Source organism: Hyla sarda, chromosome 9, assembly GCF_029499605.1.
Source record: "Hyla sarda isolate aHylSar1 chromosome 9, aHylSar1.hap1, whole genome shotgun sequence".
Taxonomy (NCBI): Eukaryota; Metazoa; Chordata; class Amphibia; order Anura; family Hylidae; genus Hyla; species Hyla sarda.
The window spans coordinates 31,698,161-31,710,360 of record NC_079197.1 but is presented as its reverse complement, the minus strand read 5'-3'; the positions used below and the strand labels follow the sequence as shown (position 1 = coordinate 31,710,360).

The following is a 12,200-nucleotide window of genomic DNA, read 5'->3' as shown; positions in this document are numbered from 1 at the left end:
TTTTTCTCTGGAGTAGGCCTGCACAATATATCACAATCGCAATAGAATGACAATTATTGCCAATTGCGATCTGTCGATTTGGCCTTTGGGAAAATCCTGCAAGCACTTCAGTGTCGGCAGTGGCTCCGGTGATGGCGGCAGGGGCTTCCGTGGCCGCAGCGAGTTCAGCGGAGAACTGTCGCAGCTGTCCATCTGACTGCGCTCCTTCTCCAACGACTAAGATGATTGGCGGTGATGTCCCGACCACAGTGTGATGATCCGTGCACACGGAAGAAGAAAGAAGACTGGACCGGAGGAGACCGAACAGCTGTAGCGGCGCTACGGGGAACACGGGAAGGTGAGGTAAAGTTTATTTTCTTTTATTTTGCAGCCCGGGCACAACGGACTCATGTTACATGTCAGTATACTTCTCCTTTAATAAAGCCGCACGGTCAATGGCGGAAAAGTAAAAAAAAAAAAAAAGTGATCAAAAAATCCCATCAAAACAAAAAAGGGTACTGATAAAAACTACAGATCATGGCGCAATAAATTAGTTTAGAAGCAAAATAGTACTAAGCACAGTTGGCGGCTCACAAAACAAGTCTTGTAGAAATTTTTAAGCGTTATAGATATTGGAAGGTGAGGAGCAAAAACAAAACTCTCTTCCAGGTCCATAAAGGGGTACACCGCCCCTAAGCATCTTATCCCCTATCCTATGGATAAGATTTCTGATCATGGTCAGGGGCGGACTGACCGGCCGGTCCATTGGGACGTCGTCCGAATGCCCCGTCGGGAAAAGGGCCCGCTGTCCGCCACCTCTAATGTAAAATACATTTTTTAAATACATTTTTAAATAGCGAGGCATGTGGAAAGGGCCCGCCACAGCCGCTAGGTCTGAGCCAGGCCTGGAGCTATTACAGTTATACTGCTCCCAGACAGCCACTGTAGCGGCGGCCCTTTACGAGAACTGCAGTGGCTGCCTGGGAGAGGCGCTTAGGTCATGTGAACTTCACATCTAAGCGCGGCTGCGCCGGAGTTCACTGCTGCTGCCGGAGATCAGTGCGCCCGCCCCGCTTGTCCTCAGTGTACAGAGCCTTGCTTGTCCTCAGTGTACAGAGTCTTGCTTGTCCTCAGTGTACAGGGTCCTCCTTGTCCTCAGTGTATAGAGCCCTGCTTGTTCTCAGTGTACAGAACCCTGCTTGTCCTCAGTGTACAGAGCCCTGCTTGTCCTCAGTGCACAGAGCCCTGCTTGTCCTCAGTGTACAGAGCCCCCTTGTCCTCAGTGCACAGAGCCCCGCTTGTCCTCAGTGCACAGAGCCCCGCTTGTCCTCAGTGTACAGAGCCCTGCTTATCCTCAGTGCACAGAGCCCTGCTTGTCCTCAGTGCACAGAGCCCTTTTTGTCCTCAGTGTACAGATCCCTGCTTGTCCTCAGTGCACAGAGCCCTGCTTGTCCTCACTGTACAGATCCCTCCTTGTCCTCAGTGTACAGATCCCTGCTTGTCCTCACAGCACAGAGCCCTGCTTGTCCTCACTGTACAGATCCCTGCTTGTCCTCAGTGCACAGAGCCCTGCTTGTCCTCAGTGTACAGATCCCTGCCTGTCCTCAGTGTACAGAGCCCCGCTTGTCCTCAGTGTACAGAGCCCTGCCAAAGAAGTGCCCTGATCTCTCTGCCTTCTTTCTCAGTCAGCATCTACATGGACCCAAAAACAGGGTAGCCTGGCCAGGTGGGTGAGTGGCTTATGAATTGTATAGTTGTATGTATCTTCTACCTGCCTTTCACCGCTCCCTACATGATGGCACAGTCTGAGACATAAGTTATATGTGAAATATAACTTATATCTCTGACTGTGCCGTCATGTAGGGGGTGGTGAAAGGCAGGTAGAAGATGGAGTAGGCTTCCCAGCAGCACAGAGTATTTCAGACAGTCTGACTCACTACAGTTCCCTCCAGAAATACTCTGTGCTGCTGTGCTATTTCTGTAATAAATATAAGAGGCCTCAGCCTCACCCAAGCAGGGGCAAAAAAGGTAAAGTGTGTGGCTTATGAATGAACTAGTTGCTATTATCTACCTGCCTTTCACCGCTCACTATATGATGGCACAGTCAGAGATGAGTTATATATCTGACTGTGCCATCATGTAGTGAGCGGTGAAAGGCAGGTACTCTGGTGGAAAACTTTTTTTTTAAATCAACTGGAGCCAGAAAGTTAAAACAATATGTAAATTACTTCTATTAAAAAAAAATGTTATCCTTTCAGTACTTAGCGGCTGTATGCTACAGAGGAAATTATTTTCTTTTTAGATTTCTTTTCTGTCACGACCACAGTGCTCTTTGCTGACACCTCTGTTGTCCATTTTTAAAACTGTCCAGAGCAGAAGAAATTCCCCATAGCAAACATATCCTGCTCTGGACATTTCCTAAAATGGACAGAGGTGTCAGCAGAGAGCACTGTGGTCGTGACAGAAAAGAAATTCAAATAGAAAAGAATGTCCTCTATAGTATACAGGCGGTAATAGGGACTGGAAGGTTTAACATTTTTTAAATAAAAGTAATTTACAAATCTGTTTAACTTTCTGGCACCAGTTGATTTAAAAAAAAAAAAAAAAAACGTTTTCTGCCGGAGTACCCCTTTAACCCCTTAAGGACCAAGGACTTACTGGTACGTCCTTGGTCTTGCTCCCGTGATATAACGCGGGGTTACACAGTAACCCCACATCATATCACGGCGGGCCCGGCGTCATAGTGAAGCCGGGACCCGCCGCTAATAGCGCGCAGCGCCGATCGCGGCGTCGCGCGCTATTAACCCTTTAGCCGCGCGCTCAGAGCTGAGCCACGCGGCTAAAAGTGAAAGTAAAAACTTTGCCGCCGCATCCCGAACAGCTTACAGGACAGCGGGAGGGTCCCTACCTGCCTCCTCGCTGTTCGATCGCCGAATGACTGCTCAATGCCTGAGATCCAGGCATGAGCAGTCAAGCGGCAGAATCATCGATCACTGGTTTCCTATGAGAAACCAGTGATCAAGGATAAAAGTAGAATTGGTGGCGCAAAAAATAAGCAATCATATGGATTTTTAGGTGCAAAATTGAAAGAGTTATGATTTTTTTAAGACAAGGAGCAAAAAACCAAAATGCAAAAACGGAAAAAACCCCGGTCCTTAAGGGGTTAAAGGTGAGTGGAGGCTGGAGCCAGGTTGAACTGGGTATCACAGACAGAGATCCCAAGCTGGCACAAAAAGGAGGAGGCTAGTTCAGTGTTTTAGGTGCTTGGTGTAGTTAAGGTGATTGGCATTGCCATCCCTCAAAGTACACCATAGCCTCAAGTGCACTGCACCCCCTATTCTATGGCTAATATTCATATACATACTGGGCAGGAATAGGGGCTTGGCAGAGGTGGAGCCAGGGGTGGAGTTTTAATGGGGGCCCCTGCTTTATTTGGTCCAGGGGCCCTAAGTGGTGTCAGTCCGCCCCTGATCATGGGGGGTCTGACCCCTGGGGATCCCTGCCATCTCCAGGCCGGCACAGCAGCGTTCAGGAACACGGAAGCCTGGGGTTTCCAGGTTTGTAAAATCACACCATGCCCCCTCCATTCATGTCTATGGGAGGGGGCATGAGACTAGTCACGCCCTCTCCCATAGACAAGAATGGAAGATGTGTAACGGTGGTGGTCGCCCATCATCTGTCACGGAGCAAAGTTTGGTGCCGCGATCACGGGGGGGGGGGGGGGGTGGGGGGGTCACAGCGATGTATTCTTTGGATAGGGGATAACATGTCTAGGGGTGGAGTATCCCTCTAAGGGAACTCACTTACTCCCAGTGCTTCCTCCCACAAGGCTGCACTGCACAATAAAGCAACACTACAAAGCCATAGAGTGTGGAGACTACACTATACCAGGCCAGGCACATGCGGAGGAGGAATTAAGCTAATTTCTCCCCATTTCATATCCAATCCCCCTCCAGTTAATGTTCAGTCAATAAACATGAAATTTGGGGGTTGGCTATATGAAATAAGGGGATTGGACATGAAATACAGGGATTTCACCATTTGTTTATTATATCACAATTGCATATCAAAATCGCAATATTTTCCTCCATAATCGCAATCGCACATTTTCCCCATATCGTGCAACCCTACTCTGGAGTAACCCTTTAATCTTCATTTCAATTACTAACCTAGTGCTTTTCCATCATCACTAAGGTTGGGTATTCTGGGATTTTCTTTATTTGACTATGCTCCAGGGGCTGTAAAGTTAGTGTAGTTCATAATATAGTGTCTGTACCTGTGTTTGATGGTTGATCTCACAATTCTTATGTGATCTTTGTCCCAGCTTTCATTTTCAGCAGCATACAAAATGAGTGATGTCTCAACTTTTCCCAGGTTGCAGTGCGGCCCGAGATATCACATCACTAGTCAGGTGTTGAAAGGAGCCTGTCTGCTTCAATGGGTGGAGGGACCGCTGTGTGGGAGGGAGATCATTCTCCACAGGGCTGCATGGAATTGTAGCTCAGCTCTACTGCAATGGGTGGGGTGACTGATGTGTAAGAGGAAAAAAAGTGACCTCACATTTACATACAAGGAATCCTGGGACTTGTCGTTGGAGGGAAGGAAATCCAACAGGAAATAAAAACAGTTCACAAAAAGAAATCAGCAGCGTTATCATGTACTTAAAACACAGTCATTTAGCCCCAAGACAAGCACAGATCCTTCCTAAGCATGTCCATTACTGTCTGGCTGCTAAGTACTAGTATCACCCTATGGTACATAATCCTTTTATCTCTTTGAGTCACAGCCCATTTCAAAGAACCTTGTTCCTTTTTTGCACAACCAATTGTACTTTGTAATGACATGTTTTATTTTGTATGTACAGCAAAATAAAATTTTACATTATGTTTTTTTTTCTTTTTTGGGGGGGGGATTGAAAAAATAAACACAATTTTGCTAATTTTGGGGTTCATTTTTACGTAGTGCATTTTACGTTAAAAGCTGACATGTTCTCTTTATTCCGAGGGTCAATGATTTAAACAATACCCATGTTTACATTTTCTATTATTGTACTATTTTTAACCCCTTTGTGCCCCAGGACGTATTCATACGTCCAAGTTGCTAGCTTGTTAGTGCAATTGGAAGTATGCATATGTGATGCGCTGCAGGAGTTCGATGGCAGGACCCAGCTGTCAATCACAGCCAAGGTCCTGCCACAGCTGCCAAGACTGGGATCTCTGCAGTCTCGGCAGCATTAACCCCATAGATGCCGTGATCAGTCCTGATCACGGAATCTATGGGGTTGACAGGGGCAAGGGGCTCCCCCTGTCCACCAACAGTGATCTCGCAATGCGATCGCGGGATCCTGTTGGTTGCCATGGCAACAGGAGGCCAGCTGATGACCTCCTGTCTGCTTAGTACGGCAGCCTGGATCGCACATGCTGTTAGTCAGTTTACACTGACAGTTTTACTGTGCTGCAATAAAAATGTACTGCAGCATAGTATAACAGGTAAAGAGCGAAAAGTAAAAAAATAAAAATAAAAAAAATAAAAAAAAAAATAAAAAAAAATAAAAGGTCAAAAGGTAGCATGAATCACAAAAAAATTGTAGCAATAAAAAAGTACAGCTTGTCTTGCAAAAAATAAGCCCCACACAATGGCCTTGGCCAAAAAATTAAAAAAAAGTTATGGCTGTCAGAACATGACAACACAAAAGAGGGAAAAAAAGGATTTTGTTGAGAAAAGAGAAAAAAAAAACACTATAAAGCTATATAAATTGGGTATTGCTATAATCGTACCGACCAAAAGAATTAAAATAACATCATTTTTACCATACATTGAATTCCATAAAAATAACAATTTTAAGATACGCCAGGACTTTTTCACAATATTTTGCAGTTTTTCACAAAAAATGCTCCATAAATCAACAAAGATTTACCACTAATATAAAGTACAATATATCATGAAAAAACTATCTCAGAATCGCGTTGCTAAGTAATAGCATGTCAGAGGTATTACCACTTAAAGGGGTACTCCGCCCCAAGACATTTTATCCCTTATCCAAAGGATGGCGGATAAGATGTCAGATCACCGGGGTCCCGCTGCTGGGGACCCCGGGGGTCCCGCTGCTGAAGCACCCCGCTATCATTACAGCACAGAGCGAGTTCGCTCTGCACGTAATGAAGGGCAATACAGGGGCCGGAGCATCGTTACGTCACGGCTCCTCCCCTCGTGATGTCACGGCCCACCCCTTTCAATACAAGTCTATGGGAGGGGGCGTGGCGGTCGTCACGCCCCCTGCCATAGACTTGCATTAAGGGGACGGGCCGTGATGTCACGAGGGGCGGAGCCATGACGTCACGCTGCTCCGTCCCCTGTATCGCCCGTCATTACGCACAGAGCAAACTCGCTCTGTGCTGTAATGATAGCGCAGTGCCGCAGCGGGGATCCCGGGGCTCCCCAGCAGTGGGACCACGGCGATCTGACATCCTATCCCCTATCCTTTGGATAGGGGATAAGATGTCTAGGGGCGGAGTACCCCTTTAAGACACAGGACAGATCTGAAAAATTGGGCTTGGTCATTAAGGTAAAAACAGGGGTTAAAAGAAGTCACTTTTTTTTTGACTAAATGAGTATGCACCATTCATCGTATGGGATCATAGACATAGGGGGAGATTTATCAAAACCAGTCCAAAGGGAAATTCAATCTGATTGGTTGCCCATAGCAACCAATAAGATCGCTTATTTCATTTTTCAGAAGAGATCTGATTGGTTGCTATGGGCAACTCAGCAACTTTTCCTCTGGACAGGTTTTGATAAATCTCCCCCATTATGTTTAAATAGTATGGACATTTCTGTACAGGACAATATTAAGGCTAAGTTTCCACTTGTTTTTTTTTCTGGCAGTTTTTGGAATACTGCAACTGCAGTTTTGGAGCTAAAGTCAGAAGTGTATCCATAAGGGAGGAGAAGTGTAAGGCTAGGTTCACACTACGTTTTGTACTTACGGTTCCAGTATACGGCTGGGAGGAGGGGGCGGGGCTTAATCGCCGGGGGCTTATTAGCCGACCGGAGTGAACCGCAGCCTCCGGTCGGCTGCGTTTTCGGCCGTATGCGGTTTTCCAAACGCAGGCAAAAACGTGGTCGACCGTGTATTTGCCTACGGTCGGGAAACCGCATACCGGCGAAAACGCAGCCGACCGGAGGCTGCGGTTCACTCCGGTCGGCACATAGACATGCATTAAATACGGTTCCCCTATACGGCTGAGTGCGGGTGCCACGATTAAGCCCCGCCCCCTCCTCCCAGCCGTATACGGGAACCATAAGTACAAAACGTAGTGTCAACCTAGCCTAAGTCCTTCCTTTATATGTCCTATTCCTTTTTAATACATTCCTGGCTTTGGCTCAAAAACTGCGTGGCAGTATTCCAAAAACTGGCAGAAAAAAAAGAAACAAGTGGAAACTTAGCCTAAATGTGTTTTTTTTTTATTTTATTTAAAAACTAGGAAAAGAGGGATATTTTTAATTTTAATTAGGAGAGGAGCTTTTTTATCCTTATTTTATTATTTTATTTACACTTTTTAAGTCTCCATAGCGGACTTTTATATGCAATCATTAGACTGCTAACACTAAATAATGCTATACTATTTCATAGCATTACTTAGTGTCATTGTTGACTTACTAATAGATAGAGTTGTCACCTGTCTTGCAAAAAAAAAGAAACAACGGCCATGCTAATATGCATAATAAATTATATATGCGTGACATAACAGGAAGCTTTGCCCATGTCCAGTCCCGTTGGGTCATGTACCAGTCCAGCATCGGCAAATTAACCACTCACCCTTCAGAGCCTGACAGTGAGGTTCACAGCGGGAGGCAGGGGTGGCTTGAAAACTCATGGGGACCCCCGGCAAGAGTGGATCATGGGGGGCCCCATCAGCCGCTCACCCATGTGTGAGCCACACCTATATATAGATGGGCTGCCCACATATAATAAAATGTATTTCTTCTTTTTTTATTTATTTATTAATTAAATAAATCTTTTAATACCTCCACATATTAATTTTTACATACTGACTCCACATTTATATTTACTATATACTGGTCCCTACAAATTAATTTATACTGTATATTGATGCCATATATGAATCTATATATTATATACTAACCCCCATATATGAACTTATACTTTTTTGGCAGAGTACCCCTTAAACAGCATACAAAATTACTCATGTCTCGGGATTTCCCAGGTTACAGTGTGTCGAGACCTGACATCACTGTCAATGGGTGGAGCGACCGCTGGGTGGGAGAAAGTTCATTTTGCAACAGCTGTATGCACCCTGATTAGAAAACACTGATATGTGGTGTCCCAGTATGGGATATGGTCCTACAGTCACGTCAGGTTGAGTCCCTATATGCCCCCGGCAAATATATCTGTCTGTGGCAAATATACAGCAGTCAACAGGGTCTGTGGCGGATATTCCACAGTGGAAAATCTACTGTGAACAGGCCGCAGAGAGCCCACCCCCATTCAAACTCACTGCGAGAAACATGGTACGAGTTTGAAAACAAATCTGCTCATGCGAAGGCACCCTAAGGGAGAGTTCACACTGTGTATTTTCTGCTGCAGATTTCCTGTAGCAGATTTAGTTACCCCTTGAAGTCACTAGACAGCAAAATCTGCAGCATAAATAAGGATGTGTGAAGTGACCCTAAGGCTGAGCCTCTTACTTCTACAGAAGCTGCAGAGTTATAGCGGAACTGTATTTCACAAAGTAAAAGTTAAAGTACTACAACTCCCAGTGTGATCCATCTGTGCTCCCATAAGGCTCAAGGTTGGAAGAGGCACAGGCCGAACAGACACATTACAATGGGAGTTGTAGTACTGTAGTTGTAGATCCTGAAAAAAATATATAAAAAAATAAAACCTCCTCCTTAATGTTCTTATCAGTCTGCTGCTGTGCCATCTCCCCTCCCTCCCCCTCCTTATCAGTCACAGTGTAAGTGCTTACAGGGGCTGCAGTCACTTAGTGTAGGATCAGGGCGGCCAGGAGGTGGTTAATCTTCTCCCTTTGTGCTGAGTGTGCTGAGCTCCTGTGTATGAGGGAGAAGTCTCCACCAATCAGAGCCCAGCTGGCAGAGGGAAGGGGCGGGGTTATCTCTCTCCTCTCCATCTCTACATATCACAGCCCAGGGGGCTTAGATAAATACTAGACATTGCATTGCTGGTATTTTTATATTAAACATTAGTGTTGCTCGCGAATATTCGCAATGCGAATTTTATTCGCGAATATCGCATATTCGCGAATTCGCGAATATTCGCGAATATAGCACTATATATTCGTAATTACGAATAGTCTTTTTTTTTTTTTTTTTTTTCTTCATAGTACACATCACAGTGATCATCCCTTTATGCTTCCAGCTTGTGTGGTGTAAAGAAGGCTCTAATACTACTGTGTGAGACCGGCGTGCGAATTTTCGCATATGCGAAAATATGCATACGCTATTGTTCGCATATGCGTATTTTCGGTTATGTTAATTTCTGTATATGCCAATTTTCGCATATGTAAATGTTCGCATACGCGAATTTTCACATATGCGAAAATAAATCGAGAATATTACGAATATGCGAATATTTGCGAATATATGATGAATATTCACGAATATTCGTGAATTCGAATATGGCCTATGCCGCTCAACACTATTAAACATACTGGCAGGGGGTCTAAAATACCAGCTGTGCTGGGAAAATACCAGCCAGGGGGCAACCCTAAGTGTGTGACATGGTTGTAATAATTATTGGGAAGATTTATCAAAACCTGTGCAGGGTAAAAGTTGATCAGTTGCCATAGCAACCAATCAGATCGCTTCCTTCATTCTTAACAAGACCTCTGAAAAATAGAAGAAGTGATCTGATTGGTTGCTATGGGCAACTGGTCACCTTTTCCTCTCCACAGGTTTTGATCCCTGATTGTCTTCATATATAGGATGAGAATCTTCTGACACAGGGAGTAGCCGACCATTTCTGGGCATAAAACATCAGAACTTGCTGGGTGCCCTACGGTTGCCTGGACAACTGTACCCCCCAGCATCAGCCGCCTCTCACCTCATCACATGGGGCAGATCAGGCAGCAGTTTTGGACACTTCTGTCATCCACATTTTGATAACATTATTTTTCACACACACAAATAAAATAAATGAGTCAAACAAGTCAAAGAACAGTTTAAACAAAGGGAACTTTATTTATTATTTACAAAAATGTTTGTGTAGGGATTTTATGTAACCTCCATCACTCACAAAGAGCGGACAGTAACTAACTCAGGACAGGAAAAACCTCCAGAGGGGAGGAAACCTGTAGGGAATCCATGGCTACTGTACTGCCCTTCCTCTGGGCATACTAAAGGAGGTTACCTCTAGAATTTGGGCAAAGTGTCGGTGTATGTGCTGCCCCACAGCCTGGAAGGTGTGCATCTAAGAAAGGAAAAGAAAAGAGAGATTAGTTACATGTTTATTATAGAAATGCACATGGAACTGGACAAAAAGATGTGATACTTACCAGTCACAGGCGGGTATGAATGTGTATTCCTAGGTTCCTACAGTTTAGGCCCCTCACTGATGACAATGGTGATGACATCACATGTGTGACCTCACGGGAGTTCTATTTGAGTCGTGCTGCTTTCTGATTGGCTGAAAATCCAAAAACCTTTTTACATATTCTGCATGACTTATCTCAGGGATTTTTGGCAATTTATATTAAAATGGCGCTACTCCCTGTGGGTACATTATATTTGTTTCTCCTAACCAGACACTCAGTATTTGTAATATCATTTGGTGGCCCTAACAGCCTGGGCCCATAGGTTTCTTACACAGATCACTGCGGCTCTGGCAGGCTCAATGGGGGAGATTTATCAAGACCTGTCCAGAGAAAAAGTTGCCGAGTTGCCCGCGGCAACCAATCAGATCACTTCTTTCATTTTTTAAAGGGCCTCTAAAAAATAAAAGAAGCGATCTGATTGGTTGTTATGGGCAACTCAGCAACTTCTCCTCTGGACAGGTTTTGATAAATCTCTCCCAATGGGCAGCGCTGGCTGCTGGGACGTATGACGAGTGATGCCCCTGACGTTGCGGTGTGGAGTAGAAGGATATTATTCGTCAGACGTCCCGGCAGCCAGCGCTGCTTATTGATTTAAAGTGGTTGTGGCTCCTGCTGCCAGTTCAAGATCAGGCAGCATAGGCCGAGATTGACTTGCTATGTGGTAGCTTGGGGGGTGTAGGGTGAACAGGGGTGTAGCTGAGTAGTGTTGCAGGGCTAGCATTAACCCTTAATTGTCGTGACGCCAGGGTGCCTACCACCAACCGTAAAAGGCCACACATAAGTTGTATTTAACGCCTTAACAACGCAGGACGTAAATGTACGTCCTGGTGAGCTGGTACTTAACGCACCAGGACGTACATTTACGTACTATGCATAACCGTGAGCATCGGGGCGATGCTTGCATCATGCATGGCAGGTCCCGGCTGCTGATAGCAGCCAGGGACCCGCCCATAATGGTGGACATTCGCGATCGCGTGGATCTCCGCCATTAACCTCTCAGATGCCGTGATCAATACAGATCACGGTATCTGCAGCGTCACGGTCACTAAAATGGATGATCGGATCGCCTGCAGCGCTGCTACGGCGATCTGATCTTCCAGAAAGGCAGACGGAGGTCCCCTCACCTGCCTCCGCTGCCTTCCACGGGTCTTCTGCTCTGGTCTGCAATTGAGACCAGAGCAGAAGATGACCGATAATACTGATCAGTGCTATGTCCTATGCATAGCACTGAAAAGTATTAGCAATCGAATGATTGCTATAAATAGTCCCCTATATGTAAAAATAAAAGTTACAAAAAAAAGTACAAAAAATGTAAAAAACACCCTCCCCCAATAAAAACTTAATTGTCCCATTTTCCCTATTTCACCCCCAAAAAGTGTAAAAAAATATTTTATATACATATTTGTTATCGCCACGTGCGTAAATATCCCAACTATTAAAATAAAATTTTAATGAAACCGTATGGTGAACGTTGTGAACGTAAAAAAAAAAAAGTCCAAAACAGCTGCTTTTCAGAACATTTTATTCCAAAAAAAATTAATTAAAAAAGTATTAAAAGTTTTATATAAGCAAATATGGTATCAATAAAAAATACAGATCACGGCACAAAAAATGAGCCCTCATACCGCCACTTATACAGAAAAATTA

At 44.8% G+C, this 12,200-nt stretch overlaps 1 long non-coding RNA gene across 1 annotated transcript; it reads right to left on the bottom strand.

Moving 5' to 3' along the window:
* Positions 1 to 10,175: 10,175 nt before the first annotated feature.
* LOC130291353 (uncharacterized) lies at positions 10,176 to 10,819 on the bottom strand. Its single transcript, XR_008847899.1, has 2 exons — positions 10,515 to 10,819; positions 10,176 to 10,429 (listed from the first exon to the last, which is right to left on the bottom strand). It is a non-coding gene; the product is annotated as an uncharacterized LOC130291353 (long non-coding RNA).
* Positions 10,820 to 12,200: the final 1,381 nt, after the last annotated feature.